Genomic DNA, 16,000 nt, shown 5'->3' with positions numbered 1-16,000 from the left:
TGAAAGGCACAACTGGCTCCCTGGCCATTGCACCTATGTGCTGGCTAGTCCAGCTTGATCTTCAATATTGGTCACACATTCACAGGCACCACAGACACAATACACATACCTAGGAACTCAGGAAAAGGGTTAGAAAATGCATTTTGGTAAGAAGATGGGCACAGCCAGCCAAGTGCACTTATTTTGTTTACCTGCAAGTGGCCCCTTTCATCCCCTTATCCTTCTATTGCTCTGTGATTGCTCCTCCCCAAATCGCCTAGATTCATTTCCTTCTCTGCCTTCTTCCCTTCCTCAAGTGTCCCATTTTAAGTTTGCTGCAATCACAAAAAGCTCTTTCCCATACACCCCATACCATGTCCTTATTGCAGCTTCCATCTGCAAGGTGTTCCAAGACTCATCTTGATGGGTGTCACCCTGGCACATAGCTGAAGCTTATCTGGGATGGCCTGGCAGGGGTCTGGGCAAGATAACCTCCAAGTCCACAATTCTGGTACCTTTGCCACCTGCTGTCTCTCTGTGCTCCCTTTGGTGCATGCAGGCCAGTTTTTACCAAATAATCTAATAGAAACATGAGCATGTGACAAAAGAACCCATCATATCCCTCCATCAAAATAACTGGTAACATATTAAATAAGACCATTCTGTCAAAGTGTCTCTGTTCAGTTCACATGACAATTGTCCTCTCCAATACAAGTAATTGGTTCCCTGAATAGTCTTTAAAAGGGAGAAGGGACATGATGGTAGCATCAAAAATCACACTTTTTATCTGTGCTAAAGAACACTTGGACAATTTTATATATCCTTTAAGAGGAACAAAGAAATAACCTCAACAGGAACATCTCAACATCTTTTTTAATAGAAGTACTTTGAAAAGTCTGCCAGCTAACAGAACTCCCCAGAATAAATACATGAAAAGTTATGGTGTCCAAAACAAAAGACTTACTATTCAAAATTTTATTTATTGATTTCTTTTTGCCAAGCATCCTTTCAGAAGTGAACACACCAGCTTCAGAAATGTTTAAAGCACAAAATAATACTTATCTTGTACTAGGACAGTTCTGTTCTTTAGTGTCCTCAGGCAGCAGTTTTCTGTCTCTCAACTTCACTGTTTTTCCTTTTCATTGACAAATACACTTCTGAACAGGGTAATGTTGGCATCTGTGTCTGATTTGATATGTTGAAATATTCTCTATTTTTTTAGTATTTTTTTAAGTTATTTGCCTGAAGTCATTCTCCAAGTTCGTGACTAAGCAGGACTTAAAATGTCCTTGCTAGAAATTATAATGTCTCTGGTGCTTCTGTTTTGCTGCTGGTAGGAATGGCCTCCTACCACCCTACAGTGTATGTGACATGAATCCCTATGGCACTATCCCATCTTGTGTCAGCAGAACTTTCAATAACAACGTTCTGGGTTTACTTAATAAGCCTCTGAGAAACCTCCTAGTGTACAATAATCCAGATATCTGAAAGGAATTTATATAAAATCCTGAGGTTTGTTTTCTGTGTCTAGCTAAGTCAGCAGTTTGTGCAAAGAGTGAACCATCAAGCTACAACAGAGCCTTGCCACTTTCTAACAGCTACCAATCCCTCTCATATTCATTTCTGAAACAAACCCCTTAATCAACCTCTTTTTCAGGACACTATATTCAATGATATGAGCCAGAATGGCAAACACATAGCAGCATAACAGACAACAGCCTAGCACCTGGCATTGCAAAAGATGCTCCACTTTCAGCAGAATTCACAGAGATATCCTGCTGTGAGGCTGTGGTACTTTGAAGAGGTAAGCGGAAAACAGAGTTGAGATGGCATTTGCAACTGTAGCTAACAGAACAAATTCTGATTATGTCCCATTTTCAGAATCTGGCAAAAATACTGTTGTCTTTCTTCAGACTTGATCACTCAGGACTTGCCTTAAAAGGATCAATTATCAATTACAATGAGAACAGGATATTTTGGCCAGTGTCTGGCTAGAAGAGAAAACGTTTTCTTACTTCCTTGGGAAGATGTAGTATTCTGAGGCAATTTTAGAAAAATTTGATCTGGTCTAAGTAAGTATCACCATCAGACTGCATAACCTACAACAAAACAACCTTGCTTTTGAGGAATGCATCACATCAGAAACAAAGTGCTTAATATTTTGAAATAAGTAACACATACAAATAAACCTCAGCATTCTTGGCTTGAAACTACAAAATTTCTTTGACATAAGGAAGAAGGGGAGAGAGACCTAGGGAGGCACAACAGGCACATAATGATATTGTATTTTCTGGTATTTTCCCCCAAACCATGTGAATTAATCACATACATTTTCCTTTCTTCAGCATTACCTATTATGTAGCAATAAGATATTGATACTTTCATCAAGAAACTACCACCTTCAGTATCACAGAATACGCCACTGTCAAGACACCCACAACACACAGACCATTATCATGCAATTTCAGGAAGCTACAACCCATACAGAACAACACCATACCACATCAGAAGTCATTAGGTATCTCCCTTTCTTGCTCTTTAGCCCACTCATCATTTTATACAATTCATCATTCAGGCATTGCACCTGTGTGCCCTCTGTTCCATTTGGTGATTGGTCAGTGCACCTGGGCACTCCATAGCTCATTGCTTTCAATACTGCTCACCTGCTTTTCACAGCTGTAGCCTATTGGCCACAGCCCTACTCCCAATTACCACAAACTGTGCCTACACTTCAGCAGCTCTTCTTTGACACAAATAGCATGAATCATTGCAGTAATACAGTAAAACTGAGAGGGAGAACCAGTTCTACCACTTTTTCTATATGCTACTAGAAAATAATGTAGAATACTATGTATTCTACATAGAGAAACAGGTGAGGTCCACCCACCAGGTTCCAAATGTGATTCTACAGTATTAGCAATTAACATCAGCCTAAATGGGTATGAAGTCTGTTGACCATGATGACTTAGCTTATCAGCTCAATTCACTTCAGCAACACATTGAAATTTTCTATGTAAAGGAATTATTTAATGTCCATTCTTTCAAAATCACTAATGAAGAAATGAAGAAAAAGCAAGAAATAAGACACTGTCTATATTTGTGATTTGTATTTCTGAGCAGATTCTATTCATGAGACAAACAGTTTTTTCTCAGTTTATAAATAACTTTTAAAATAAATTAACAAATTTTGAAACATGGAATTCAGTTCTAGCCTTCCCCCTGGGTTTAACTGTTTTTAATAGTTCTATACTTCATGACTCTTAGTAAAAATATTATCCAACATATCAACTCTCTGGCAAGATAGTGTCATATCAACATTTAGGTAAGTTATGAGTTTTCAAACCTGTTAATATCTCTCACAAAGACTAAAATATGGCAATAATTTGTCTGCCACAAACATCAGTTGTAATCTTCTTCAAAGTTTTGCTCTATTTGCGTATTTTTAAACTGGGAGAGGAATGGATGGGGAGCCCTGAAGAGGGCCTGGAGGTGCAGGCTGGTAGCAGATCCAGTATGAGACAGCACTGTGTCCTTGCAGCCAAGACAGCAAACCACATCCTGGCATGCATCAAACACAGCACAGAGAGTCAGATAAGGTGAGTGTTCCAGTGTATTCAGCACTGGTGCGGCCTCACCTGGAGAGCTGTGCGCAGTTCTGGGCCCCATAATTTAAGAAGGATATGAATGTCCTTGAATGTGCCCAGAGGTGGGCAACAAAACTGGAGCAAAGGCTGGAAGTCATATCCTGTGAGGAGCTGAGGATATCAGGTTTGCCTGGTTTGGAGACAAAGAGACTGAGGGGTGACCTCATTGCTCAGTAAGCTATTGACTTCAGCTTACCGAGGAGGGGAAGTGGAGAAGAAGGTGCTGATGTCTTTTCCCTGGGATTCAATGGTAGGATATGTGGGAAGAGTTCAAAGATATGCCAGGGAAGGTTTAGACTGGACATTAGGAAACATTCTTTACCATGAGTGTGGTCAAACACTGGAACAGGCTCTCTAGAGAGGTGATCAATGACCCAATCCTGTCAAGGTTTAAGAGGCATTTGGATAATGCCCTTAATAACACGATTTAATTTGGTCAGCCCTGAATTGTTCAGACAGCTGGACTGGATGATCATTGTAGTTCCCTTCCAATTGAAACTATTATATTCTATCTATTCCTATTCCTATTTCTATTCTATTTTTAAACTGTTGTATATGGTAATTTTCAGAAAATAAATATTTCATGTTCCAAATGAACAGACATTTTTATTTGATTACTTTATTCTTTCATTTTCCTCTGATAAAGAGCTGGCAAATATGTCAATGCAAATTCATGAAACATGACACATAGAGCATTTGTCTTGAAATTATGCAAGCATCAATCAGATTAGACATATGACCAAAGTACAGAAATGGCTAAAGAAGATTCTCAACATACTTCTATAAATCAATATTGGGAAATCTTTTTAAAATATCTATGATGCTTTCCAAGTTCAGGCTTCTTGTTGGATCTAACAGTATAAATTTTCTATTAGATCATGATGTATTTATTTAAAAAACAAATAAAATGGTTTTTCTCTAACAAAAGGCACTTTTTCTTTTCTGAAAAAAAAGTAAAATTATAATGTTTTCTTATTTAACTGTTATATATGTAAAGTCATTCATGATTAATTCTATAAGCATTAATTAAAATTTTAGTGGTGGGGATTACTAGGAAATTTGTAACTGTTTAAATTTAGACTGAGAAACTGAAAGAAAGAAAAAAATAAATAACAAATAATACATGGAGACTAACAAGAAACATGTTTTCCATTCTAGCTACATAGATATTCACCAGCACAGAAGAAGTATCAGACTGCCTAATTAATTTGAAAAACCATGGTCAAAATTTAAGACTGCTTTGAAAACTCACTGTACTGAAGAAAAGTAACTGGGATTTAAATCCAGGTACATTCATATCCAGTAACATATCCAGATAACATAAATAGATTGAAGTCAGAGAGCAATGCATAAGAACCGGTAATAATGGAGATGATATATCCCCTTCATGTAGCCTGCATGACATTATAAAAAGCTCAGGCCTCAAGAAACAAATTTGAATTATGAATTTTTATGCAGCAGTAGATACCTATTTTCTTATTCATATCTTCCTCAGCAATATCTTTTTATGATACACTGTGTATTCAGTTTTAAGAACTTGCAGACCACTCACAATGTCTGTGCAACTGAATTGTATGTCCCAAGTTTGGTAATTGGCGGGGGGAATACAGGGTTAGGTTTCTGTGAGAAGCTGCCAGAAGCTTCCCCTGCGTCTGACTGATCCCTCACTAGCCAACTCCAAGATGGACCCACCACTGGCCAAGGCTGAGCCTGTCAGTGGTGATGGTAGCACCGCTGTGATAACAGATTTAAGACAGAAAAAAACTGAGCAAGAGCAACTGCAGCTGGAGAGAGGACTGAGATCATGATGGAAAAAGGGAAGATGTCCACATCAGTGAAGAATGAGGGGGAGGACATGCTCCACGCACTGAAGCAGAGATTGCCTGGCAGCCCACGATGCAGACTGTGGTGAGATCAGCTATCCCTCTGCAACTCGAAAAGGTCCACAGTGGAGCAGCACAAGGAGGAACCCACACCAGGTTGGATGTCCAACCTCTGGGAAGCCTATGTTGGAGCAGATTTGCTGGAAGTACTCATTTAGGATAATTCTGGTCTCATTGGGGAGTCCCACACTGGAACAATGTGGAAAGCACACATGCTGGAGCATTTAATTAAGAACTGCAGCCCTAGGAAGCTCTCACCTTGAAGAAGTTTATGGAGCACGACTGGGTGGGACCCCATGATGGAGCAGGCGATGGGTGTGAGGAATCCACCCCCTGAGAAGGAAGGAGCAGCAGAGACAACATGTGCTGAAGTGGCTGCAGCCCACATTCCCTGTTCCCTTGCACAACTGGCGGGAGCAGGGAATCAAATTCAGCTCAGAAAGAAGGCAGCAATGAGAGAAAGGTGTTTTTAGGATTTGGTTTTATATCTCATTACTCTGATTTTGATTGGTAATAAGTTGAATTATTTTTTTCCCAAGTTGAGTCTGATTTGCCTGTGACAGTAATTGCTGAGTGATCTCTCCCTGTCTTTATCTCAACCCACAATCCTTTTGTTATATTGTCTCTGCCCTGTCCAGCCAAGAAGAGGACTGACAGAGTGGCTTCAGTGGGCACCTGATACCAAGGTCAGTCCCTCTTCCCAGTGACTTTTAAATGAAGTATTAAAATCTCTGGGAACAAGATGACTGTAAAGAATTACAGCTCATTTGAATAACAGCACCTCCGACGCACTGACTTTTGCTAGCATTGCAGTTGCAGCACACATGATGTGATTACTTTGTAATCATGGGCAATAGAGATTTGGAATGTTTTCTGAGGAACCTGCATTACTGTCACATAATAACATTGATTTAAGATTTTTCTCCCAGTGTTGGTAACAGTGACATCTGCAGAGAGCAGTTAGTTTTGAATGCCTGATACTCTCATCACAGCAAAGATTAATACTGATACAAGGACCTCTGCCAGGTTCATTTTACAATCTCAACAGAAGATGAATTTGTTGATTTTTTGTAAGACAGTAATTTAATGAGTTTTCCATTGTCAAAGTAAAGACAAGGTTATTTTAATTACTAATCTATTTCTTTTCTGAATCTGAAGTACTCTTCAAGTAACTAAAATTCACATCTTAACATTAAATTTTAGTTGCTAAAAAGAAACAAAAAGAGTCAATTAAATAGTCCACGAATTATAATCCATTTCAAGACAATAGCTGAAGTCAATAATACCAGACTAATTCAAGACATTAATACCAGCTGGCAGCACTCAGTGACCATAAACTGGGATTGGGTCTTGTGAGTACCCATTGTTCTCCAGGTGAACAGCACTGGTTTGACTCGAATGCAATACTGCTTGGTTAATGAACACATAAAGTGAGGAGTAGGGTGGTGAATTAACTCCTGTAAATTTCCAGGGTGTTTTGCAAACTCAAGATCAGATGTGCTTCTTGCTTCTCAGATTCTACAATGTTGAGGCTACTTGACTGAAACCTTTCTTCTCAAATTTGAATTAGAACTTCTCATCTGGCTATGCCAGAAGGATTTCATTTTCAAGATGGAGAAAAGTCTATTTACACCTTTATATTGCACATGCAAGAAGCATAGCGGTCAAACAAAGGACAAGACAGTGAACAGTAGATTTACATAGTAATGAATATTGAAATGCTGCCAAAAATATGGTACAACACAGAAGAGAATAAGCACAGGATTATTTAAGATGTGGACATCAAATGTCATATGTCTCCCAAAATTAGTACATACTGAAGAAAATGAGATTTTTTTTTTTTTCCCGAGGCACATATTAAGTCTACATTATGACATACGCATTTGACAAAATTAATTCCATGCAATGTCTGGCATTTCTTGTCCACTAAATATCTAGCAGATAGTATCTTTACTGAAAAGCATCACATTACACATCTATACAGTATTAATACAACTGAAGACATAAGCCACTTATTTAAAGAGCTTGCTTCAAAAATCATAAAACTGAATAAGTAAGTGGAAAAGCTCTAGAGGCACAAACTGAGGTACATATATGGTTTGGCAAGAATTAGAGTGCAGGGGATGGATGAGCCGACAAAGAGCACCGAAGGCTGAAGGCCGTGGACACACACATCCAGGAAAGCCCGAGGCACTGACACAGGAGCACAAAGTCTTATGAGGAGAGGCGGAGGGAGCTGGGGCTGTTGAGCCTGGCGGAGGGAGCTGGGGCTGTTGAGCCTGGAGAAAAGGAGGCTCAGGAGGAATCTTACTGCTCTCTATGACTGCCTGAAAGGAGGGTGTAGCCAGGTGGGGATCAGCTTCTTTTCCCAGGCAACCAGCGACAGGACAAGAGGACACAGTCTTAGGCTGTGCCAGGGAAGGTTTAGATTGTACCTTAGGAAAATTTTCTACGCAGAAACGGTGATTAGACACTGGAATGGGCTGCTCAGGGAAGTAAAAAGTCACTGTCCATGGAGGTGCGAAAGACTGGACATACCACTTGGCAGCACGGTTTAGGTTACAAGGTGGTTGGTGTTCTGTCATCGGTTGCACTCGGTACAGATTACACCTGTATAACGTAATTGATTCTGTGAGATTGTGAAATACTGCGGGGCGCTGCCCCCATAGACGGTTTTAAGGCACATTCCACGCCGGGCATAACCGGGGCGGCCGACAGGGCTTATCAGCGGCGGCACCCCGGCGAGACGCGCTCGGGATGCGCAGGGAACCGGCGGCGGCGCGGCCTGCAGCCCGCCTCGGCCTGAGCGCGGCGCCGGCTCGGCGGAGCGCCGAGACCCGGGTAGGCGCCAGCGGAGGCCAGGGCACCGACACAGTCAGACCGCGGGCACCGGGACAGCCCCGCCGGGGGCACCGACACAGTCAGACCGCGGGCACCGGGACAGCCCCGCCGGGGGCACCGGGACAGCCCCGCCGGGGGCACCGGGACAGCCCACGGCGGCCCCGCCGCGCTCTGGCGGAACCGCGCGGGCCGTGCAGAACACGGCCCCGCCCGCTCGCCGTACGGCAGTGTCGCGCCCCGCCGGCTCTTGGCGGCAGCGGAACCGGCGGGCCGTAAGGCAGGTGCGCGGCGGGCGGGGGTCGGGCGGGCGCGGCGTGGGGGCCGCCCGGGAGGCCCCGCGGTGGGAGCTGCTCCGCGGCCCCGCCGGTGCGGAGCCGCCGCCCGGCACCCGGTGCGGAGGGGACAGCCGGCACCGGCCTGCCCAGGCGCGGAGGGGCGTCCCGCCGCCGCTGCGCGGCTCTGTGCCCGCAGCCCCTGGGGCAGGGGCGTCGCTGCGCTGCCGGCGGGGCCGGGGTTCGGGGCAGCCGGGCCGCGGGCCGGTGCCACGCGTTGCCTCCGGCGGGGCAGGGCGGGCAGCGTGCTCGGGGCTGGCAGCGTGCTCGGGGCGGGCAGCGTGCTCGGGGCGGGCAGCGTGCTCGGGGCGAGCACCGGGGCCGGGCTGGCAGCGGGGCCGGGGCTGGCGGAGCGCTCGCCGTGCCGTGCCCCAGCCCGGCGCGCATCGCGGCGGGTGATGGAAGGCCGCTGCCGAAGGCCCGGGTGCCGTGTGCTCCCCTCCTGCCTTCCGGGCTTTGCTTATCGGAACAGCTTTGCTGATGGGAGTGGTCAAGTGGGAAACGCACCGCTGTCGAATGTACTTTCAGTACTTACTACTGGTATTAATAAATGTAGAGAACGAGAATTGAAGAACGAAAAAAGCATATGGTCACAGAGAGTGTTTTTCCTTTTTGGGTACTGCTTCATTTTGTTTGGTAGTAGTAAACTGACAGCTTTGCTTTTAAAACACAGGACAGTCTTGTAGCATCCTACGGTTTGCACTCACGTGCTTCAGGAGTGTATCATATTGGAATTCAAATAATACCTTTGCTTAAAACCTTCTATGAGTTCTGAATGTAGGTTTTGTTATTGTTATTAAAATAGTAACAGTAGTGTAGACCCTTTAAGTCTTACAGCTTTTTAAACAATTGACTGTAAAGTAGTACTGTTGACGTGAAACTATTAAATGTAATTTCTGTAGAGAAGAAATCTAATAGTCACACTTAGTTACTTTCTAGAGGATAGACTTGACTTGAGTCTAGCCAATGTCTAGAAAAAATATTGGAATTTTCAGAGACAGTGTGGTAAGGGTTATGTATGTTCACATGGTAGGTTGCAGAGCTAAGTTTTCAGGAGGAAGAAAACCAAGCCAGCCGTCAGGTCAGATGCAAACTGTCATTCATCTAAAGATGGCACTGATGACAACTGAGGTGGTATGTTTGATTAAACACATGCTGCTTTTCAGCAGATGCTGTAGTAAAATGATCTCCTTTGGATCTGACTTGCTTCTGGCCCAGAGGAGAGTAAGCTTACATCATCGTGGAATTACATGTGTAGATAATTGGAGGAACTCGCATCACATTTATATGGGCCAGCTCAAGGGCCGCTATGCATTGTATAAACAAACTACTTCACATGTTGGATCTCAGTTTTCTCTAAAAGCTTGGCCTTTGGAAGATGTTAGGTCACAACTTCCACTGGATCAGAGAGAAGGCAAGAAATTGTAAAATGGTAGTATTTTATTCTGACAGTTCTGTGTGTACAGAACTTGCTTTGAAGCTAAACCTGAAGCTCCTGGAGCAGGTCTGGTGGAGGGCTATGAAGATGATTAAAGGACTGAAACATCGGTTATGAAGAGTGGCTGGGAGAGTTGGGCCTGTTTAACATCAAGAAGAGACAAGTGAGAGAAGACCTCATAAATGTGTATAATGTATATAAACTGTCTGAAGAGAAGGTGCCAAGAGGATGGATCAAGGCTCTTTTTTGGTGCTCCAAAGCACTAGGACAAGAGACAATGGGAAGACATTTATGTACAGGAAGTTCTGCCAGTACATAAGGAAGAACTTTACTGTGTAGATGACTGACCACTGGAACAAGTTGCCCTGAGAGGTTATGGAGTCTCCTTCACTGGAGATACGCAAGAACTGTCTGCACTGTGCCATGTGTTCCAGGATGGCCTGCTTGAGCGGAGAGGTTGAACTAGATGATCCACAGTGGTTCCTTTCAGCCTTACCCATTCTGTGATTATGTGATAAAGATTACTTTAATTTGGTCTTTAAAGTAGTTGCAGTCCCTTGGTTCTCAGTATAATTTTCAGTGTTTTATTGTGTAGTGTTCTGTTTTCAGGAAGAATGTTTATAGTTGAAAAATATTTTTTTACAGAGTTAATAGAAAACTCATCCTTCTAAAAGGCTGGTGTATATTTCTGCAGGTCCTGTTTACCTACAGTGCTTTCTCTGAAAAAGCTATCCTTTATAAATACTAAATTGAGCTCAGGCCGATCCATGCTATTATTGCATGTTTCATTCCTCTTCTGTTAAGTAGTTACAGGAGCTGCTAATGGGGTATGGAGGTGGTTGGAGGAAGGAAAGACACGTGTTGTCTTTTGCTGGTTAGTTATAAAGTTAAATTTATTTGAAAGCTGTTAAAAGTGGGATTAATTCTAGCTTGTATAGGTGTTTTGAGTGCAGAACAGATTTCTTTTCTCCCTCCTACAAAATTTCCCCATAGAAAATTGAAGTCCTTTTTACTCTGAATAAGAGCTTACTGTTTTCCTGGTAAATTGTTTGTAGTAACAATTGTAGAAGTTGGTGTTGAGCACTTTCTAGCCTACACATTTTCTTAAACTGAATTATGCTTTAATGTTTGAAGAGAGCACTGAGACCAAAATCTACTCTCTAGTTCAGATAAACTTATCTAATCAAAAGCAATTTAGCAAATGATCTTTAATGTGTAGCTGGATGTCTGTTAGAAATACAACAGCTGATGTCTGAACTAAAAAGAGAAGGGAACAAGGGTAGGACCCAGAAACAGATTGAGAGACATTAGACTCCTAAATCCCAAATTGTGATCCTCAGAATCTGTTGTCATTTTACCCTGTAGTTCTGTTTTCAAAGATGTTTGTCTAGTGTCTATTTCCTGTAGCAGCCAGTAGGAGGTGCTTAGGTGACCTACTGAAAAAAAAAAGGGAAGACAAATCCAATTATACCTTCACTTTCATATTATCTTTAGTAATCCATGATTTAAATGACTGATTATCACCTTCTAAGCTGTTGAGTATCAAGGTATTTGATATCCATTGATTCATCTAGGCGTACCTGAACTTTTAGTCTTTTTGGCATCTTGTGGCAATGAATTCCCAAATTCAATTATGTTCTTTGCAGGAAAGTCATTCTACTTGGTATTATTCTCACCTTAAACTATTAAGTTTTGTCATGTAGCTCTGTATTCTTACATTATGAGCAATAGTCAGTCATTGTGTATTTAGCCCTTCTTGCTTTTTAAATACCTCATCACATAACAGAAAGGAGCAATTTTGTGTTTATTACAAGCACAACCCATAAGAAAATGCATAGTCAGGGCATTCTTTATGCTCATCTCTCTCTGAGGAATTTGATCGCCTCTGTTTGAGCAATGCCAATGTGAGCACATTCCTATACCAGGTTTAGGAGTTAGCTTTCATCACAGTTGAAGTGCTTGAGATTTGTGGCTAAAACAATGTTGATAGCACAGCAGTGTTTTGGCTGCTCCTGGTCTGCGCAACATCGAAGCTTTCTTCCACCCTCTCTGCCCAGCAAGGGGGCAAGGGGGTGGGCAAGAGGCTGTGTAGGGACCCAGCTTGGACAGTAGACCCAAACTGGCCAGTGGGATGTGCTGTACTGTGTATTGTCATGCTCAGAAATACAAAAGAGGTAGAGAATGGGTTTTTCGCTTTCAAGATGTTTCGTTTTTGGAGATTAGGAAACTTGTAGCATTGGTCACCCTGTGGGATGTGGTGAGCATTTCTTTCTTTAACTTGGGGGCTATTTTTCTATTTCTTCATGTCTTAAACTGTCTGTATCTCAACCGTGTAAGTTTTTTTCCTTTTCTTCCTATTTTTTTTCCCTGTCCCACTGAGGGGGGATGAGCAAGCAGCAGCATGGCTGCTGGCCAGGGTCAAGCCACCCCAACACTGCACAAACACCTGAAGGAAACAATAGTAATAGCAGCACCCTATGGTTCTGTGGTGATAGTGCTCACTGAATTAACCAGTGTTGTGAAAGATCCTTATGCTGGGTATTTATTGAGCTTATCCTAGGCATAGATATTCCTCTTGAAGTTGTACATGACTGTGTATAGTTCAAAGAAAATCAATGAGACTAGACTAAAGCCAAGAAAGAGTTAGACTTCAGTAGCAGTGTGGACTTTTTGAGTATTACAGCAAGGGCACTTGGTGTTCTCTGTCTTCTATTTACAACATAAACATGTGGACTAGAGTTTGGTGGCCAACCTGTTTAAAATAACTTTAAAAGAAAAGTGCATCTTTTACCTAGTTGATATTGTAGGGATAGAAAAGTTGCTGGCTCTCCCCTTTCATTGTATTCGGAATTTGTGGGTATAAATTATCCATTTCCCTAGACTTTACTGTCATTTGTTCTAAAGCATGAGTTTACTGTTACTCTTTTTTGCCCAAAGGCATGTAGGATGTTTGGCCTAAAAAATAGACTGAATCTGATATTACAGGCCTGAATCTTAAACATAAATAGGTCTTACAGCAAGAATAGATGATTGTGGAATGATAGGTTGGTGATTGAGGCATTTGCCAAGTGAATTGTGGAGGAAATATCAGTTTTTCACTTGTAAACTGGCTTCTGAGAAGTTGTGAGAATAAGCGCATGCCTTTGTAGAGTTGTGACTTCCTTGCTTGCATTCAAATATTCTGTAAACCATGCAGACATTTAAATAACTGCTCCTTTCTTTGAAACTGCTGAGGGCTGCTGAACTGTGTCATTCAGTGAGTTTCTATTTGGAAACTGGATTCTGATGAATTTGTTCAAGAAATATAAAGGCATTAGTCTTAGCTGCTGCTCTAAGGGGGAGCAAGTGTTCAAAATATGAGTAGACATGTCACTTCATGATATGGTTTAGTGAGCATGGTGGTATTTGGTCAAAGGTTGGACTTGGTGATCCTGGAAGTATTTCCAGCCTTAATGATTCCATTATTCTAACATGTCTTCTTCTTGAAAGATTTCGGAAGAGTAAAGAGGATCTCTGAAAGACATCTCTTCCATTTCTTATAAGAGATTTCTTACTTGTGGTGAGTTGACCCCAGCCAGTACCCAAATGCCCTCCCCTTGCCTCTGACTCACTCCCTTCAGCCTTCAGTGAAACGGGGTAAAAGTAGCAGACATTAAACCTGTGTGGATGTGTGTTTTTGTTCCACATACCCCTTGCTTCTCCTTTTCCAGAGTTTTTACTGCTGAGCATGACATCATATGGTACACATCTATGTTGCTTCTAAAACATGAATATAAATGAAATGCTTGGTTATGTAATTTTCTTGTTAGGGTAGCACTTTTGTTTCTGAGGCATCTTTGAAAATTGATTCTCTAGGTCTGAACAGGCAGTCTGTGTGCCATGCTAAATACCCATCATAATTGTTTAAGGGCTTTTAACTGTTCAGTGGGAGATTCTTGTGTAGTATGTATGTATGCATTAGCTCACATACATAAGCTAATTATCTAAAATGTTTTAAGAAATTTTGCATACATTCTAGCAGAATATGACTATGACTTGAGAAATGCAGCCATTAAAAAAAAATGTATAGCTGCAAAAATCCTGCTCTAACCTCCTCAAATCACTAGAGACATAATGGGGCTATTTTCCTTTTTATTATAACTGCCAGGAATAATAATACACCTCAGTTTATGTTCCCCTCGTTTTCTTGTGTGGTAAACAGACACGTTTGCAAGCTTTGAAAAGATGGTTTGGGATTTCCTCACTGTAGGAAATTGTACAGGTGTCTTTCTCAAAATACCCTCTTGCATATATATGGCCAGCATTATAGACAGACAGCCCAGGAAGGATCAGCAGCATTTGTTAGTTTTGGTTCTAATTTGCACTTGAAACATTTCAGCACTACCTTTTTTTTTTTTTTTTAAAGTTCTAATTCTAAACTGCAGTAATGATAAATTATCAATTAGAAAGCTGTTACTTGCTAGTCATCAAATAGGTGATGTGCTGTTTGAAGTGCCTGTGTGGCATGTGAGCTCTGTAGAGAAGACAAGGGATCCTGCCTTTAATAATATTACTTTATGTGACTTTGTATCTATCCAATAGTTGAGTCTTGCTTAAATGTATTTTTAATTAACTTTGGTTTTTTCTGTATAGAAGAGTCTCTGCCTTGAAGTAGGCATGTTTTCAGGTATAGGGGTATACTTACAATGCAAAGCAGACCTCGATTTAATTTTTTGGCATAAATTTTTAGGCTGAAATTTTGACTTTTTTCATCCCTATAGCCTACCAATGTTAAGTAATATTTAAGCTAAATCAACTGGACAGTGGTCTGGCTTGGGACAGCTTATTGTGTTTCTGTTACAATCTTGGGTTTCTTTACTACAACTCTCTCTGTGGTATTTCCTGCAGGCAGGAGGAGGAAGTTGTCAAGGGTAAGGCATCCCCAACTGCTGGCATGATTTGGACTGAAAAGCTTGTCTTGATAGGTTGATTTTTGGGACTCTATGCATCTTCACTACACTTCAGTATTTGACCACATTAGGTCAGTGAGCTGTCTTATGAATGTGCCTCTGTCTGCTTCTCTGAGAGGAAATACAAACCTATAACTTTTTAACTACTGAGCTGGACTGAATCTTCAGTGTGCTGTGACAAGTATCCAGTAAGGACTGCTCGACAGTGAGTGGTTCATTTATATGGACATACCTTTGGAAACGTTTTTATAGATGATGGCAGAGATTTTTAGGAGGAGTGTTAGAAAGACTAAGGGGTAGTGTAGTGTATTCAGAATTAAAACACTTTTTAGAAGAACTATGGATGAAATACGCAGCTTTCAGGTTCTAGTTCCTGTGTATTATTGGAAAGATACTAACTAGAGAGTTTTCTGCAAACTCTGTCATGGCTTTCTTACTCTTTACCAGCTCAAGCATTATGACAGGTATCAAACAACATAATGATAGAAAAAGCATAAAGGACATATTTTAGAAAATATTATAAACATTATATAAAAATTAAATGAATGCAGTAAATTCAAATATTGCAAAAGATATCAAACACTTAAAATTGCACAATACACTTGCATTATTTTAATTAAATTGGTGCATTTGTGTGGACAGTGACATCTGGTTCTTACTTTCTGTAATGAGTAATTTTTTACATATTTCTGTATTATTTACTGCAACCACTGGTAAAAAGTCTGACTCAAAAGCTGCTGGAAATAGGATTACTTTATTTATAGCTGATAGTTTGGGAAACATTTCATTTAGTGATAGCCAAAGTTGGCTGGAATCTGTGTTTCCCTTGAAGGCCATTTCCATACTTTTAGTACATGACAATTAAATTCATTTTCTTGTCTATTACTACAAGGGCTGTAGAATCTACAGCTTCTTTCTTAACTGGTTTAAAAAT

The 16,000-nt window shown here is 41.4% G+C and overlaps 1 protein-coding gene and 1 long non-coding RNA gene across 5 annotated transcripts in view; one reads left to right on the top strand and one right to left on the bottom strand.

Annotated features, from left to right (window-relative positions):
- Window positions 1-8,080, bottom strand: part of LOC146767873 (uncharacterized) — a 29,674-nt gene extending 21,594 nt beyond the window's left edge. The window contains exon 1 of the long non-coding RNA XR_014953699.1: window positions 7,942-8,080. This is a non-coding gene — a long non-coding RNA (uncharacterized LOC146767873). The remainder of the gene's footprint in view (window positions 1-7,941) is intronic.
- Window positions 7,671-16,000, top strand: part of ASCC3 (activating signal cointegrator 1 complex subunit 3) — a 249,939-nt gene continuing 241,609 nt past the window's right edge. The window contains exon 1 of one of the 4 annotated variants that reach the window (XM_085574922.1): window positions 7,671-7,854. The gene's annotated coding sequence lies outside the window, so the exon portion shown is untranslated. Of the gene's footprint in view, window positions 7,855-8,227; window positions 8,348-8,520; window positions 8,629-16,000 lie in introns of those variants that run through there. The other 3 variants (XM_085574920.1, XM_021533823.4, XM_021533826.4) reach the window with 3 other exon arrangements.

Source organism: Lonchura striata, chromosome 3 (assembly GCF_050655825.1).
Source record: "Lonchura striata isolate lonStrDom1 chromosome 3, ASM5065582v1, whole genome shotgun sequence".
In the NCBI taxonomy this organism is placed as follows: domain Eukaryota; kingdom Metazoa; phylum Chordata; class Aves; order Passeriformes; family Estrildidae; genus Lonchura; species Lonchura striata.
The sequence above is the reverse complement of the archived record's forward strand: the minus strand, read 5'-3'. Positions and strand labels throughout refer to the sequence as shown.